The sequence below is a fragment of the Mus musculus genome, chromosome 3, assembly GCF_000001635.26.
Source record: "Mus musculus strain C57BL/6J chromosome 3, GRCm38.p6 C57BL/6J".
NCBI classification, from domain to species: Eukaryota; Metazoa; Chordata; class Mammalia; order Rodentia; family Muridae; genus Mus; species Mus musculus.
In genome coordinates, this window is record NC_000069.6 from 128,387,209 (window position 1) to 128,405,440 (window position 18,232).

The following is an 18,232-nucleotide window of genomic DNA, read 5'->3' on the forward strand; positions in this document are numbered from 1 at the left end:
GGGTAAATAAAAACAATCCACTTTTTCTTGAGGAGGTAGACACAAAACCACTACCTTGATCTTGCCAAAAATTAAAGATATATGACTATGAGTTATCTTATTTGTAAAACAGACATAAAATATGTCCCTTCAATAGAAAGAAATATACAATGTAGTCCAAGTGACTGTATGAAAGATTTATTCTGCATGATACTTATGATTCATCTTACATTACACCTATGATTCATCCTGCATGGTAACTATGATTCAGGACAAATTAGCACATTAGTATTTTTTATTATTATTACTGAAATAAAATACCTGAATTGTGATTTCTTTTAGATGTAGTAAACCATATGAAAGTTAACTTACATTGATTATAAGCATTCTAAGGTATAAATCTTGAAATGTATAAATATTCATTATTTGTAGTACTAAATTTTTGAATATTATATCAAGTAAAATATGCAAAGTATATCAAAAGATTATTTTTTGTAATTTGAGAAAATTAAAACACAAAAGCAAAATTTAATAAGATGTAGATTCATTTGTGCATCAAAAGTAAAATATATACTAATTCACTACTATTTGTTTTTTGAGTGAACTGCTCTTCAAACATCCTCCTGCTTCCTGAGGCCAGGGTCAGGCGATTCAGAATCACACTGATGTCGGGAAGGGGGAAGGGCGAAATGGAAGCCTGAATGTAATGTTTACGTACAGCTGTTGTCTCCTGGTCCTTTTCTTGGGTCTCGAGCTAGATTGAATTTTTTCTCCTTTACTTACTGCCGTTAAATTGTGTTTCTTTATTCTTCAACTCCAAAATATGTTGAAAGATATTTCTTCATAATCCCATAATATTAGACATATATACTTACCTTCTCATCTTCTAATACACTTCCAAACATTATCAAATGGGAAAAAGGAATAGTATTAGCCATCAACCACTACAGAAAGAGATCATATTGGGTGTATTTTACATAGATTTTTAAAGAAAGTTTAGGGAAAGAGAAGGAGAATATAGAATTGCATTTGGCTTACGTACACAGAAATCATGATCTAAATGCCTACAGAAAATTGGCACCTTCCAGACAGGGCCGAGTGTCCCAGGATAACCTCTGAAGGGCAGCCCCTAGAAGAAGGCAGAGAAAGCCTCAGCAGACCTACTAGAGGCTGCCTCTCATGTTATTTCAGATCATATCAGTTACCTGCAGGTAGGTTCCCATCTCGACCCACCTACCAGAGCTAATCCCACCCACACAACATGCCAGAGGCTTCTTTTCTGGAGATGTGGGGTACAGGGATAGCTGAGGTCAGGGGTGGGGCAAAGAGCTGATACCAGGAGGATTAGGTGGGAGGTTGAACTCTGACTAGTGAGTCCTCTCTCACTCTTCCACAGGCATCGGTTAGGCACTCAGCCCAGGGAGAGGTAGCAACAGACTCATTTCCAGAGCTGTGAAGTGCCACAGTGACAAGTCTGGGCAAATGGATGCCAGGCATCCAGCACAAGTCTCATAAACAAATAGAGGACAGAGGGACAAGAGTCAATGACTTCCACTCTCTCCTACATAGAAATTGTAGAAACTACACTTACTTTATTTACTTTTTCTTCAAACAAACAAACAAACAAACAAAACCTCTCTAAATAGTCCTTTTTATAGTCCAGACTTTATCCTTGTCCCAGTCCATCATCTGACTGTTTCACATCCCATACCTCCTCTACGCCATCTCCAAAAGGATCTCTTCCCCTGCCCCACCAGATCTCCCCACTCCCTGGGTCCTCCAGTCTCTTGAGGGTTGGGTGCATCTTCTCTGACTGAGTCCAGATCCGGCAGTCCTCTACTGCATATGTGTCGGGGCTTCATTTCATCTGGTGTATGCTGTCTGGTCTGTCACTCAGTGTCTGAGAGGTCTCAGGGGTCAAAGTTAGTTGAGACTTCTGGTCTTCCTATAGGGTCTCTCTCCTCCTCAGCTTCTTCCAGCCTTTCCCTAATTCAATCACAGGGGTCAGCAGCTTCTGTCCATCGGTTGGGTGTAAATATCTGCATCTGACTCTTTCAGCTGCTCGTTGGTTCTTTGAGAGGGCAGTCATGATAGCACCTTTTTGTGAGCACTCCATAGCTTTAGTAATAGTGTCAGGCCTTGGGGCCTCCCCTTGAGTTGGATCCCAATTTGAGTCTGTCCCTGGATCTTCTTTTCCTTAGGCTCTTCTCCATTTTTGTTCTGAAATTCTTTCAGACAGGAACAATTCTGGGTCAGAGTTTTTGACTGTGGGATGGCAACCCCATCCCTCCACTTGATGCTCTGTCTTTTTGCTGGAGGTGGGCTCTAAAAGTTCCCTGTCCCTGCTGTCTGGCATTTCACCTAAGGTCCTTCCCTTTGAGTCCTGAAAGTCTCTCACCTCCCAGTTCTCTGTTACATTCTAGAGGGTCCTCCACGTCCTACCTCCTGAGGTTGTGATTCATTTACACAATGGAATACTACTCAGCTATTAAGAATGAGGACATCCTGAGTTTTGCAGGCAAAGGGGATGGAACTAGAAAATATCATCCTGAGTGAGGTAACTCAGACCCAAATGGACATGGACGGTATGTACTCACTAATAAGTGGACATTAGGCAAAAAGTACAGAATAACCAGGATGCAATCCACAGAACTCAAGAAAGTTAGCAAGTCAAAGAAAGGGCTCACGTGAGGGTGCCTCAATCCCTCTTGGGAGGGAGAAGAAGGCAATATTAGGAGAGGGGGTTGACGGAGGAAGGGACCTAGGTGGGAAAGGGGACAGAGAGGGGAAGAGGGGAACAAGATCAGGTACTGGGTTGGAGGAACATGACTGGAGCCCTGAGGGCCTGCAGAAAGAATGGAAACTTACTTACTTACTTACTTACTTACTTACTTACTTACTTACTTACTTACTTACTTACTAATGAGTGTGAGCAATAGCAGCTTGACTCTGTCACTTTCTATACATTGTACTTAGCTCACTCTTAATTGTCAATAGAGTTGAAGCCTTCAGGTGCTTAAGGAGAGCTTCCAAAATAAGAACTAATAAGAAAGACAAGGAATAAAAGCAAGAAAGAGAGAGGTGTGTGCCATGAACAGAAACATTGGGAAATAATACAAATTGAATAAAAATGAATCCACCCAATAAAAGGTCAAGCTGTACTAAGAGGAGAAAACAAATCAGGGAAATAGAATTTAAAAGGTGGGGAAAAAAAGGTGAAGCTATTTCCATTAAGTCCCACTTCCCCGAAAACAAACAACAACAAAAACAAAACAAAACAAAATAAAACTTAGAACAAAATTTAAGCAATAAATAAAAATTCTTCAGATATATTCAAAGATATAGAGGATACAACCCATGATGTAGAAAAAAGCAACCTAAGCATTGTTAGAAAAGCAGCTATGAAAGGAATGCAGGAGAATCCGAGGGCACAAAGTGGCAATTCTATCTATCATCTGATGCTAGTGAGCTGTTGGTAACATCCACACAAGGGGTATGATATATGGGAGAATATGGGGAGGGATGGATCCACACACCAGAAACCCATGCCAGTAAAGCAAAATGAGCATAGAAAAATTATCATAGGAGTAAGGAAGTACAGAATAATAGTGTGTGTGTGTGTGTGTGTGTGTGTGTGTGTGTGTTTTACAGAATAGTAGTGTGTGTGTGTTTTACAGAATAGTAGTAGTAGTAGTAGTAGTAGTAGTAGTAGTAGTAGTAGTAGTAGTTGTGTGTGTGTGTGTGTGTGTGTGTGTGTGTGTGTGTGTGTGTGTGTGTACAAGTAGCAACAATTCAGCTCAAGGCTTCATGCATGCTACATCAACATTCTTGAGCTGCACCTCATGCTAGTTTACCTTTCACTGTGGAACAAAGTTTATTTCTTAGCATGTGACAACATGGAAAGGAAGTAGTGTAAGAAGTTGCTAAATGGTGAAAACTACTGAGGCTATGTAAACCAATATAACAAGTCTTAAATGAAAGAAAACACACACACACACACACACACACACACACACACACACACACCCTCTCTCATACACACCTGTATGTCCTGTTAAACCTCCTCTATATTTGCATATGTGGAATATGCACCTGGGCCTCAAGACATAAATTAAGTTAGTATCTTTAAACACATTTTGGAAATTACAAAATGGCATGAATAAATAAAAATAGTGCCATGTCTGCATTCATTCTTGCTGCTGCCAGTGTGTGTGAACTCAACTGGGGAAGACGAAATGCAGAGTTCTAGATTGCATTTCACCCTATACCACTATTGGGTGACAGGTTTTCGAGACGCACAGATACATTGCTCGCTCAGGGGTGGAGGCACACAGCCTAAGATGGGGACCCCAGCCCGGGTGAAAAATGACGTAAGCTAAGGCCACACAATTTTGGGTCTTCTTATTACCTGAAGTTCACCTGCTCAGGAGACTGACATCAGGAGATTACTGATGGTGTTGGTCTGGGACCTTGGAGCCAATACTTTGAAGACTGGGCAGGTTTCACTCACTTCCTGGAGAAGGGTTCCTTTAGGGGTTGAGTTACTAAGACAACCTAAGACTCCATGTGAAAAAAATGAAATCAAGAAGGAGGACACCTTTATTTATTACGGCAGCTGATCTTAATAGGAGGTCAGTCACTTGGACAGCCATTGCTGAGTTTCTTGTGGAATCTCTACCTATCTAGAGTCCAAGTCGACACTGTGAGAAGGGAAAGAATTATGCAGTCAGTCAGCCTCAAGAATGTATTTTGAGGTGAGATCTAGCAATATGAAATCAGAGAAGTGATCAAGAAGCCTAAGTGTGCTTAGTGATATGTTATTTGAAATTATAATCATTTAAATAAGATAAATTTGTTAAATCAATAAATATCACACGAGAGAAACATAATATGATATTTGAGATCATCTAGATAAATGTAAGATAAAATACAGGAGACCAAAGCTATTATCATTTCAGACATTCAATAATACAGTCTCAAAAGACCTAAGTCAACAACTGGCAGAACTCTAAGGAGAAATAGCTCATTCCATACTCAGATCTAGCAGTTAAAAATAGTTTATAGTTGTGAAAGACAGCATTACACAAAGTGACACATTTTATTTGGGGATTTTCACACACTCACATCACATCACATCACATCACATCACATCACATCACATCACATTTAGCTCTAGAGTCTGAATGTGACAAAATATCCTGTCTTTCTGACTCTGGCTTATTTTGGAGAACAAAATTGTCTTCAGTTGAATGCATTTTCCTGAAAACATCATGATTTTATTTTTCTTTGCAGCTGACAGTGGATACTCAATGCATGCATGTACTGCACTTTATTCTTTTGTTGAAGGGCATCAAGATCAGCTTCATTCCTTAGCTATTTTGAATAGTACAGTAATAAGTAAGAATTGTAAATATCTCAGTGACATGTTGACTTATCTCCTTTGGACATACCCAGGGGTGGTTTCACTGGCTTCTATGGTAGTTTTGTTTTCAGTGCTTTTGGCTTTTGAACCCTCACACTGACTTCCATCATGATCATCTCAGGTTACATTCTTGACCATGATGTCTCCGGGTTCCTTTCAGCATAGGCTCATCAGCATTTATTTCCTTGATGATTGCCATTCAGTTAGGCTAAGACGAAATCTCAATGTGGTGCTCATGTGCATTTCTCTGTCAGGTTTGAATGCCCAACACCATTTCAAATATTTATTGGCCATTAGGATTTCTCTCTTTGAGAATTCTCTACTCAGTCTATTGGTCCAGGTTTTATTTGAATAACTTAATTTTTCTGTTTGATTATGTACTTACTTCTCTTTATATTCTATATAGTAATCTCTGATTTGTTCCCATTCTGTAGGCTCTCTGTACTCTGTTGTTTAGGGAGATGCAACATACATGTCTATTCACCTCAGATAGGGGACTCACAACAATATGGATACCATTTGAACCAAACATGGCAAACCAATGAGTTTGATTGGGGTTATATACAATAGTATATGGAAAGAGTTACTTGCAGGATTAAAAGTGACTCAAAGACAGCTCATAATTCTCGGAACAGGGAGCATACTGAACAGCCTGTAGTTCAACAGGTTGGAGAGTGACCTTTCCAGGTGCCTCAGTTGGTTTAAACTTCCAAGCAACTCATCTGGTTTCTGCTTCTTTCTGCAGCTGATCTTGTCTCACTCTTCTTTGCCTATCAACCCAGCTTGTCTAAGAATAACTCTCAGCTTTTCTTGCTTATTCTAGCAGAGAGGGAGCTAGTGAATCAGCTTCAGGGACTTCCGAAAGCTATTTTGAGTTCTTTGCTCTCCTGCTTGTGGAGCTTCCCAGAAGAATTCAATATTCAGTCTTGGAAACTGCTAGACAATTGATTTCTCTTATTGGGTTTCAGAAAATGCTGGCATCATTGAGTGGTATCATATTTGCTAGTGTCTCTTCCCTTTCTGTCTTACAGAAAAGTTTAGAGAGTGTGATGTTTGTTCTTCTTACAAGTTTGGTAGACACCTTCAGTGAAACCTCCAGGGTCTGGATTCTCTATGGGTGAAAATTAGAGCTTCTATTTTGTTTGTGATCCATCTGCTTAAGTTGTTTATACACCATGTTTAACTTTGGAAAGTTATATGTTTCTAGGAATTTATCCATCAGATTGGCCTTTAGAAAAGTGTGGGGCATTTTCTTGATTAATGATTGATGAAGAAGGTGAAGAAGGGCAGGGAGACATCTCACCCTTGTGCAATAGGTCCTGGGTGTATAAAGAAGTGGGCTGAGCAAGCCATGCTGAACAAGCTAGTAAGCTTCTGTTTCAGTCCTGCCTCCATGTTCCTGCCTTATTTCCTTGATTTTTAGGTTTTCTAGTGCGGTTGTTGTTGTTGTTACATATAAAATTTGAAATTATCTCCTGTCTTGTAGATTTCACTGTAATCTGTTTCTAATCATTCACTCTTTCATCTCTAATTTTATTAGCTTTAACCATCTCTCTCTCTCTCTCTCTCTCTCTCTCTCTCTCTCTCTCTCTCTCTCTCTCTCTCCCTCTCTCTCTCTCTCTCAAATATGTCAATGAACCAAATTTTTCTTTTATTAATTTTCTACAGTCTTTTAGTTCCTATTTCATTAGTTTTTTCCCCCACTACTGCTTTTGATTTTGACTTAGTCTCATTTTTCAAAGATTTTGAATTGCATTGCCAAGTTATTCATTTATAGCTTTTATGCTTTAATGTAGGCCCTCATGGGTAAAGCCTTCCTTTTAGAACTGCCTTGACTTTTCCCAAAAGCTCTGGGATGTAGTGCTGTACTTTTTATTTCATTCTATTATTTCATTCTAGGACTTTCCTCACTTCCTCTCCAATTCCTTTCATGGCCCATTTTTTTTATTCAAGCATGGTTTGTTCATTCCTGCATGCTTGTACACTTGTCTACTAATAGATATCTCCATTCCACTACAAGAAGTTGTTTTGATTGTGTGCATGTGTGTGTGTGTGTTTATACATAAGCCTCATAGTATCTTGGAGATAAACTACTGAGAAGATCAATATTTTTAATCTATTGGATAGAATATTCATAGACATTTGTTAGGTCACTTGGTTAATGGTAAAGTTTGACTCTAAAGCATGTTTGGGTTTGGTTTGGATGACGTAAGTCACCTAGTTAGTGTTTTGTAACTTTTATACTAGTTAGGGTTATCTAGGTAGAGGAACCTCAGTTAACAAAATGACTCTATCAGCTGAGCCTGTAGGCAAGTCTGTGGGGACATTTTCTTGATTAATGATTGATGTCACAGGGGCCAATCCATGGGGAAAGAGAGTGGGTATGTATGTTAGCCATGGATTGTACAAGAAAGCAGAATGAACAAGCCATGCGGAACAAACTAGTAAGCTGTGTTCCTCCATAGCCTCGGCTTCAGTTCCTTTGTTCCTTCAATGGATTGAGGTCAGGATATATAAGCCAAATTAGCCTTTCCCCCCTACATTTCTTTTGCTTGTGGTCTTTATCATAGAAATAGAAAGCAAACTAAGACAATCCATCAGAAATAGAATAAGAGTAGAATATTGATGTCAAATACATACATGGTATCAATACTTGTCAAAAGTTAAAATCTCTTTTTTACAGTTAAAAGTATAGGTGTAAAAGAAATCAATAAATTCATGGGAGATCAGAAAAACAGAATTGGAACCCAAGATCTCATTTATGGTTATAGATCTTTTAGATCTACCTATCTTTTGAGCAGCTCTCTTTTCAATCTGTATGGTATATTCAGTCATGTTTACCACAGAATTAATGTTAGTTATACATACTTGAATACTAACAAAATCGTGTGAAATACGCTATCTGATACAACATAATTTAATTAGAAATCAATATAACTAAAATGTTTAGGAATCCTTAAATATTTATAAATGAAGCTACAATGACATGCAACTCCCTCCAAAAAATAGCAAGGCAAATTGAATGATATATTCAAATCAAAATGTATTTGCAGGCTGGAGAGATGGTTCTGCAGTTAAGTATGCTTGCAGCACGAACATAAGGGCTAGCATTCAGATGCCAGCATCTATGTAAAGTCCAGGCATGATCCCAAGCACACCCTAATCACAGCTCTGAAGATAGCAGAAACAGGAGGATGTCCCAGGCCCACTGAAAAATGTGCTCTCCTGGTTCAGTGGGACACTGGCTCAAAGTATCCAATTGGAGAGTGATACAGAAAGACACTGGATGTCCTCTTCTGTTCTCTAAGTGCACATAGGTCACATAGGTATGTATCACACCTCCAACATCTGAATATACATGATACTCACCTTCCTCTCACATGTACACAATATTTTAAAAAGTCATTTTGCCTTATCAAAATCTGTGAGCAGGTGCTACACATTAGGTCTGCTTTCTTACATTAGCAGGGAAGAAGTCTGCATGACCAAAGTTTTCCCTTAAGATGTTAGAAAAGGGGCTGAAGCTTAGAATTAAAGGCTCTTACTGCTCTTCCAAAGGCCTGGAGTTGAGATCTTAGCACCCATGCCAGGCAACTCATACCCTCATTCATGTGCATGTGGCTGCACACACACACTATACATGCATATAATTGAAATGATAAAAACAAGTTCTTAGCAGGAAATAAAGAAAAAGAAAAGAAGGAATACTTATTTAGGAAAAATATTCAATCATGACTTTATATTCTACTTAAAATTAATTTTTGAAGGATTGAAGTGTAGTAAAAGCAGGCAAACATACCACACTCGCTTTGCTGCCTATGGCAAGGAAAGGTTTTAGAAGATCACAGAAATCATTAAGTGTGCACATTGGAATCCATCATGGTGTGAGCAACTGCACGTGCAGAGATTATCCTTAAGCTATATATCAGACAAACGATTCTTCTCAAAGACATAGTGGGCTCCCAATATTCAAAAGCAGAATTGCCAAATAACCCAAGTAACCATGGATAAAAGTTTATATATATTCATGATATAATGACCAGGAAGGATATGAAAATATAATCAACTCAATTAGCTATCAGGAGAACCTAAATTAGTACCATGGTAGACCTCCATCTATGTTCATAGGAAGTTTCTAAGCTTAAAATCTGATAATGAGACTCATGAGTCTATGGGGCAAGTAGAACTACTACACAATCTCAGTGTGCAAGCAAACTGATGCCACCACAGTGCACAAAACTCTGGTTGTCAGATATAAAATTAATTACCTATTTATGAACCTGAAATTCCATTCCAGAAAAGAGTCTTAAAACAAAACTATAGATATTTTTAAAAGTTGTAAGAATGTTAATAGTAGTCCCAAGGAGTATGGATGAACACACTGTGGTATGACCAGGCAATGGATGTCTTTGATGTATAAAAGATCAATCTCCTGATAACACATAAAAATAGATAAAACTTCAAAATAGTATTCAAAGGAACTACCTGTTGCACAAATATTCAAGATCCAGAACAAACAGAAGAAAAAAATCAGGATAGTAGTTCCCTCAGAGTGGGGGCAAAATAGAGGTGAAGTAGTGCAGGGAGGTGGGCAAGAGATGTCCAGGGACAACAGCACTACTCTATGACTTGAGAAGGATTTTGGTGACCCAGATGTGTACTGTTCCCAAGTATATTTAATTCTGAATTTTGAAGTTAATTTTAATATATATGTTTGATAGGTAGTAAATGCTGTCTAGATATGGCGAAGAATGTATGAGAAATTCTGAGAATGTAGAACTTAGTTGAAATGTGTAGATATATTCTGGGTAGTGAGTAGATGGCTAGGGTGGATTGAGGCAATGAGATCAAATGCGGAAGGCTAGTTGATGGATTGCTCAATGCAATATTATTTTCATTTAGTGATATGTCTTATGAACATTTCTTAATGAACTAGGGAGAACACTTTAAGGGCAATACTTCTCCATAGCTGCTCAAATGGGAAGGTTCACTGCTGTTAAATCATCTCTCTCTCTCTCTCCCTCTCCCTCTCTCTCTCTCTCTCTTTTCCTTTTTTAAAAATTAAAAAAAATTATCCCCTTTTTATTAGATATTTTCTTTATTTGCATTTCAGATGTTATCCCCTTTCCTAGTTTCCCCTCTAAAAATCCCCTAGCCCCTCCCCTCTCTCCCTGCTCACCAACCACCCACTCCCACTTCCTGGCCCTGGCATTACCCTACACTTGGACATAGAGCCTTCACAGGATGAAGGGCCTCTCCTCCCATTGATGACAGACTAGGCCAGCTTCTGCTACATATACAGCTGGAACCATGAATCTCACCATGTGTTTTCTTTGGTTGCTGGTTTAGTCCCTGGGAGCTCTGGAGATATTGGTTAGTTCATATTTTTGTTCCTGTTATTTTGGCTGTAAACCCCTTCAGCTCCCTGGATACTTTCTCTAGTTCCTTCATTGGGGACCCTGTGCTCCGACCAATGGATGACTGTGAGCATCCACTTCTGTATTTGTCAGACACTGGCAGAGCCTCTCAGGAGACAGCTATATCAGGCTCCTGTCAGCAAGCTCTTGTTGGTTTCCACAATAGTGTCTTTAAATCCTCTCTTAAGTAGTCATGTTTCAACATCATTAGGACATGTGAAGAAATTCTCCAGGACTAAGTAATCAAAAGCTGTGAACAACGTTTAGTGTCCATGGGTTGTTTTAGAAAAAATAAACACATAGCATTGAGAATGGTTCAGTAACTTGAGGGTAAACAATCTTAGGAGTTGCTTTTGATCTACATAAAAATTGAAATAATAAGAAAATATTTCAGCATGTTTCCCATCCAGTTCCTCACTGCACTATGATGGTAAATCTGTTACAACTCACAGCCAGTAGGCTAAAATCCATGCTTGACTCAGGGTTTCTTTAGTTGTGTATAATTTTTGGAATGAAATAGTGTGATAAATTAGTCTTGATAAAATGCTTGTGATAAAATATCAGGAAAATCAACCTGATTCTTTTCTATTGCACTTACAAAATTCACACAAATATTGACACTCATCGTTTAAATAAGATAAAAAGGTAAATCTTTGTTTAAATTATTCAGTTAAAATGACTTTATAGTTAAAATTGGCATTTAATGTTCGATGCTTATTTCTCAATAGTTACCAACAATTTCCAAAGAAAATAAGTCTGTAAGATAACGTTTTCATAGCCCATTGTTGCTAATATGAAATGGAGTAAATGAAAGTCACCTGGACTCGAGTGTGTACCGTATGTCACAGCGTTAGCAAACAGGATGCAGACCGACACGTAACGACACCCATCAAAATGTAGGAGGAAACTAGAAACAGATACTGTGCTATGGAGAAACGGCTGTGCTCCTGTTATGTGGTGTGATTTGAAGACTGTGCCTGAGAGGGGATGCGCAGGTCTTCTGCCCCCGGATCATGACAACAGTTGATCATGATTTATATCAACTCATGGCATTCTATAATGTTCTCCCTCCATAAAAATCATCCTTAGCCAGCTGGGTGATGTTAGCTAGGAATTAATCACAAACATCTGTTTGGTTTACAGTCATGCTGCCTTCCTCTCAAGATCCTTTATTTTTTGGTTTGGGGACAGTGTCTGGTCATCTTTAACCTATTATTTTAGTTTCCTTTGTAGTCTAATAAAGGTGCATAAAAAGGAAAGAAAACAACTATCTAAACTTGGGTTACTATCACAAGACTTGCTTCTCTTTGAAACAAAACCTCTTTCTTAATATCAAAAGCATCTCTGATACTTTCTCTTTAACTTAGTGGTTCTTTTTAAATCTTAAAAATAATGCATTGTCCAGGATAGTATTTTACTATAGTGATTGTTGGTTTTTCAACCTTTCTTCTGGGAGTTCACGAGAAATGATTCTCAGGTTATGAACAGTATCAAACACATTCACCTCCATATCTCAGAGCTCTGCTCTCTGTCTCACTTTGTTCCAGGCTGCACCCTCTCTTCCTGTTACTTGAGCTCTGGACTACTTGCCTGCTGACCCTTCCTGCCCTCGGGGGTTGGAGGGGAGGTGGCATGGAGTCCATGACGTAGACTTTGAGAGCAGGTGAGAAGTGCTGCAACAAGCTCATCTGAACACCCCTGTGAGCTCCTTTAATACCCTCCACCTGCGTCTCATTGGTCCCAAGAAGCATCTCTTCTAGACAGAAATTCTCCATTGGCTGGCATTGTCTGTGTCAGCAGTCCTTGATCTCCCAGGATGTCCTCAATTAGGTCCTCCTGCAGGAGATATGGGAAGGGGCAGTTGGGGGTGGGAGTGGGGCATTTACATAGAGGTGGCCCGGCCTTTCCTGCTAAATTATTGTTTTAATTGTACATATGCAAGGGTGTGCCATGTGATATGATATCAGGGCTCATATCTTGAATGTAACATCAGACCACAGTAATTAGGTCAATATCTCCTTATCTTTATGGGTGACATCTCTCTTCTAGTCACTCTCTCCCAGCTGCTCATAACTAGTGTGACAGGTTTCTGTGAACCAGTGTCACTCCATCCTGAGACCCTGGGTATATTTGATCTACATAAAAATTGAAATAATAAGAAAATATTTCAGCATGTTTCCCATCCAGTTCCTCACTGCACTATGATGGTAAATCTGTTATGATACTCACTTTCTAACTACCTCCAATCTTCTTTCTCCTTACTCACCATCCTCTCTTAGCTGTTATTCTGTATTCTCATCTACCCTTCCAGCTTCTACATTTAAAAGAACATGTGGTTCTTGGCTTTCTGTGTCTGACTTAGTCACTGTCTTAGTCAGGGTTTCAATTCCTGGACAAACATCATGACCAAGAAGCAAGTTGGGGAGGAAAGGGTTTATTCAGCTTACACTTTACTTTTTTACTTTTTTACTTTTTACTTTTTACTGCTGTTCATCACCAAGGAAGTCAGGACTGGAACTCAAGCAGGTCAGGAAGCAGAAGCCGATGCAGAGGCCATGGAGGGATATTCTTTACTGGCTTGCTTCCCCTGGCTTGCTCAGCCTGCTTTCTTTTGGAACAAGACTACCAACCCAGGGATGGCACAACCCACAACAGGACCTCTCCCCTTGATTACTAATAGAGAAAATGCCTTACAGTTGGATCTCATGGAGGCATTTCCCCAACTGAAACTCCTTTCTTGGTGATAACTCCAGCTGTGTCAAGTTGACACAAAACTTGCCAGTACAGTCACTTAACATAGTGTCTTCCAGTTCCATGTATTTGGCTGACAGACAACTGGATATTGTTCCATGGTATGTTTTTATGTATACTCATTCATCATTTGAATAGGCTTCTGGCTGTAACTATATCTCACTATTGCAAGCAGTTCAGCAGTGGACATGGTACCCCAACCACTGTTTTGACATGTTGATTTCACATCCTTTGGAAAGACACCTAGAAGCAGCATAGCTGTGCTAAACAATTGTTCTAGTCTTTTTTTTTAATACTTTTTATTAGGTATTTTCCTCATTTACATTTCCAATGCTATCCCAAAAGTCCCCCATACCCCCCCCCACTCCCCTACCCACACACTCCCACCTTTTGGCTGTACTGGGGCATATAAAGTTTGCAAGTCCAATGGGCCTCTCTTTCTAGTGATGGCCGACTAGGCCATCTTTTGATACATATGCAGCTAGAGTCAAGAGCTTCTAGTCTTAGGTTTTGGAAAAAACTCTGCATGGCTTTCTAGGATGGTCATTCCCATGTGTAGTCTCATAACCATGCATAAGAACCCCGCCTCTCCATATTTTTGTCGGGATGGTTACTCTCTTCACTCTTTGATAACAGTCATTCTTACTGGGAGATGGAATCTCATTGAGATTTTGATTTGCATTTTTTGACAGATAGGGATGTTAAGGAGTTTTTGTTTTTGTTTTAATTTATGTCCTAAAAGGATCCCTTAATGAGCATTAAAAGACAAATCAAATACAACTTAGTAGGGAAAAAAGAAAAGAAATGTTTCTCAAACCAGTGTCAATGGAGAAACAGTACAGCTAAATTTGTTTTATTAAAAAAAAATGATTTCTTTGGGTCTACCACTTGATTATAGATGCTAGAGAAATAAACATCTTCCAGGTAAGTTTTAAATTTTCTGGCTGCAAATTATTTAAAAAAAGTAAAAGACCAGGATCTATACTTGAAAACAGGAAATATATATGTAATTATCATGATTCCTATTTTTTCCGGAGTTAGAACAAGTGAATAGTTTAGCAGTAGAAAAACCACACAAATGGGGGTGCGTCTTTCTAAGAGCAGGCTATTGATCTTAATAGTAATCATTATTCAAGCCCTTGGTATGGAACTCCAGGGTGCTTATAGCTGAGCCAGCCTCCATCTCAAAATTATATTCCATAGCCTTGGAGATACTTAAATGACTTATATATTTGAGTAGAGTTTTAAAAATCCCTTTTCTCATTGTTGAGGTTGTTCCCTTTGTATAAAATGAGATACCCTCCCTCAGTTCTCCTTTCAAATCTCCCCATATACTAGCATCCCCCTCCCACCTTCATCTTTGTTGACAACCCACTATGTCCACTGAGTGGTGTCTGCATGTACATGGCTGTGGACCATCCATTGGATCATGAGAACCCTAGCAATGGTTACACCCTCAAGAAAGAACGATTCTCCCTCCTCGGCAGCTGTCAACTGCCAGGAGATCCTCAGGAAGGAACCTGAAGAGCAGCTCCACCCAGGATGGAACTTTGGCTGCCTCCTATTGTTCAGAGTTTGCACAGGAACCCACAGAGTTCATGAGTTCATGAGTGGGCTTACCATGTCCTGCACAGAAGGCAGCATTTGACGACCTTTCTCCCATTCTCTGACTCCTTTTCTTCTGCACACTGTGCTGTGAACTCCAGTAGACATGAGCAGCATAGGGATATACAGTGTTAATAAAGATGTCAGATTCTTGACATAAAAATATGAAGGAGTGGCGGCTACATTTTCCCTTCTTGAACTTCCACAAAGAAATAAAAAACACGTGACCAACCAAAAAGTCAAGTGACAGTAGGGCCTGCCATTTCCACCACAGTCATAATGTGGACCTCTAAGTTGAGAATGAGGGTATCAAAGCCTGGAAAGTTTCTGGATTTAGTGTTTAATCCACACATTATGTGAGAGATTAAGTAAGAGCTGATGAGTCTATATATTCTATGCTACCACCAATCTTACCGGTTGGTTTTCCAGTGTATATAAATTCTTTTATATACTTACTGAAGACTATTCAAGCATACAAGGCCCTCAATATTTTTATTTCTGTTTTGCAGCTCTTGGTCAATAAGACAAGACCCTATGTGAAATTGTGTTTTTCCTTCCTTAGAAAGTTCAAGCATTTGTCAAGAAAGCATTATAAAATAGTTCAAGTCTTCTAGACAAATAGACAAAAGCTCCTATATCAATACAAGTTAAGGAATGAGTACACGGTTGTGAAGCTGGTTAAGTGTCAAAGTCTGGCCTGAGAGAAAAAAAGACTTATTATAGTACCGACTTTCAATCTAAATTCTCCTTGCATTGTTTTCAGCTTTACATCAAACTCATCAAGTGGCAAAATTCGATTCTAATGTAGAATAAGATAAACACATACTATTGAGATAATAGCTCAGAAAAAAGAATGACTTTTTCATTAATTTGTTTATGTACTCACTTTACATCCTGATCATCCCCCTATGGGTCCCCCACCATCTCTAAGCCCCTTGCTCCTTCTCTGAGAAGGAGGAGGACACCCTGAAAAATAATGAGTCTTAGTGACTTCAGAGTAGCTTGAAAATTGTCACATGGGGTGGAAATTTGATAACATCAATGTTCCAAATTTAGTGTTCACAATGATTGTCTTTTGGAAGTATAACTAGTAACTTCAGGCATTTTTCTTCACTGAGAAAATAGAGTGCTGATATCAACACGGCCTCACCCCTTCATGTTTTCTTCCTGAACTTTATAAATGTTAATTACTCTTTCAGTCATTTGAGGGCTATAAGAAATTTCTACTCATGGTAGATTGTTATTGCTTTCATTAACTATGAGCTAGAGCACTGTTTCATCCTTTTAAGGCATGAACAGAAATGATCATTGAAATGACACATGCCCTTAAATATTAAGTAGTACTGGGGGTGGAATCTTCAGGTTGTGTTGATAGTTTTCTATATTCAGAGTTAAATTAGTCATTTTTACTTTTCTAAAGTTAGAGAAATTTGTCTTGCAGTACACCTCCTATGTGAGTGTCTACCTCAGTATTTCCTCAAACTGCTGATATTAATGAAAGATATAGGTACATAGGGATTTCATCGTACCACTAAAGCAGAGCTAGATTAAAGAGAGAGAGAGAGATAGCTGTAGATCCTAAAGGGAAAAACAGTTCATTGCACACACTGAGTTTATGTACTGCAGAAAGACTGTACTAACCACAAGGGGGTTCAAACCAAATGTCCAAAGGAGTCTCAAAATGTCGAACCTGATACTTCGACCATGAACCATTCTATTATATGTTTGTCCAGTGTGATTCTTACACTGACCCCTGGATATTAGAAGGACCCTATGCCCTTGTGGAAACCTTTCCAGGCGCTTCCATTAAAAAATGAGTTTGTTTAGCTCTGACTTCAATCGCGATAGTAAATACTATATCCTAGGTTTAAAAAGTGAGTGCAATCTCAGGGTGGGAGTAGGAAATGCCTCCAGCGACTTTCTAGTCTGAGAAAGGAGCGTGACTGTCACAACTTACTCCTGCATGGAACACCAGGTTTTTTTTTTTTTTAACTCCCTCACGCATAACTTAGTAGCCTGTTTCATCTTACTGGTGCCCTTTGATTTTTTTAACAAATTGTCTGGAGTCTATTTCATACGATTTTTCATTTGTTTTCTCTTTAAAAGTCATTTCTTCTAGGAGAAATCCTCAAATGCGTGAAAAATTTGTATTCAATTCACCCTCCAAGCTTTGTGTGGAACAACACTTCAGAGACCACTCGGAAGCTTTAGACCCTGAAAATGGTGTGGTCCGCTTGCTTAACTAGATTGGCTACACGGAGCATGGTCCACCTGTGCCCTGCCGTCTGTGCTGATTGCCTTTTAGCTTCTGAGTGCAATTCAAGGTGATCATTTTAATCTCTCGGGCCCTGTATGGCTTGGGACCCAGTTATCTGATAAATTGCTTCTTTCCCTGGGCATGACAATTAATATCAGCCCGAGTGCTGCTACAAGCAGCTTCCTGTTCTTAAGCTGAGCGTCTGAAGGCAGGAGAGAGAGTGTATATACAGAACTGAGGAAGCCGGTGAGAGCCATATCGGCGGCTGTAGGCACTTCCTACTCCTTTCCTGGACATCACGTTCCGGTGAACACAGAGTGTGTGTGTGTGTGTGTGTGTGTGTGTGTGTGTGTGTGTGTGTGTGTATGTATATATATGTGTGTGTGTATATGTGTATATATATATATGTATGTACATGTATATATATATATATATATATATATATATATATATATATATATATATATATATATATATGCATATGTATGTGTGTGTGTGTGTGTGTTTGCAGGCTTGCAGGTGTATGCACATGGCAAACTTTCCCCTAGCTAGATAAATTAGTGCTAGAAATTTTTTCTATAATCGCTTTTTACATTTTATCTTGTTGTTTTAACCCTTCGGCTCTTATTTCCCTTTGTTAAAGTGCTGATCATATTGGCTTTAAGAATAGATATTTAAATTTCCCATGGGTAAGTAGTGACATTTCTTAAGCTGAAAGCCACTCCTTATTTTTTCAGCGTCAAAAATCATTGGAATGAATGAAAAATTGAAGGATTCCCTTAATAATAAGTATGAAGACTC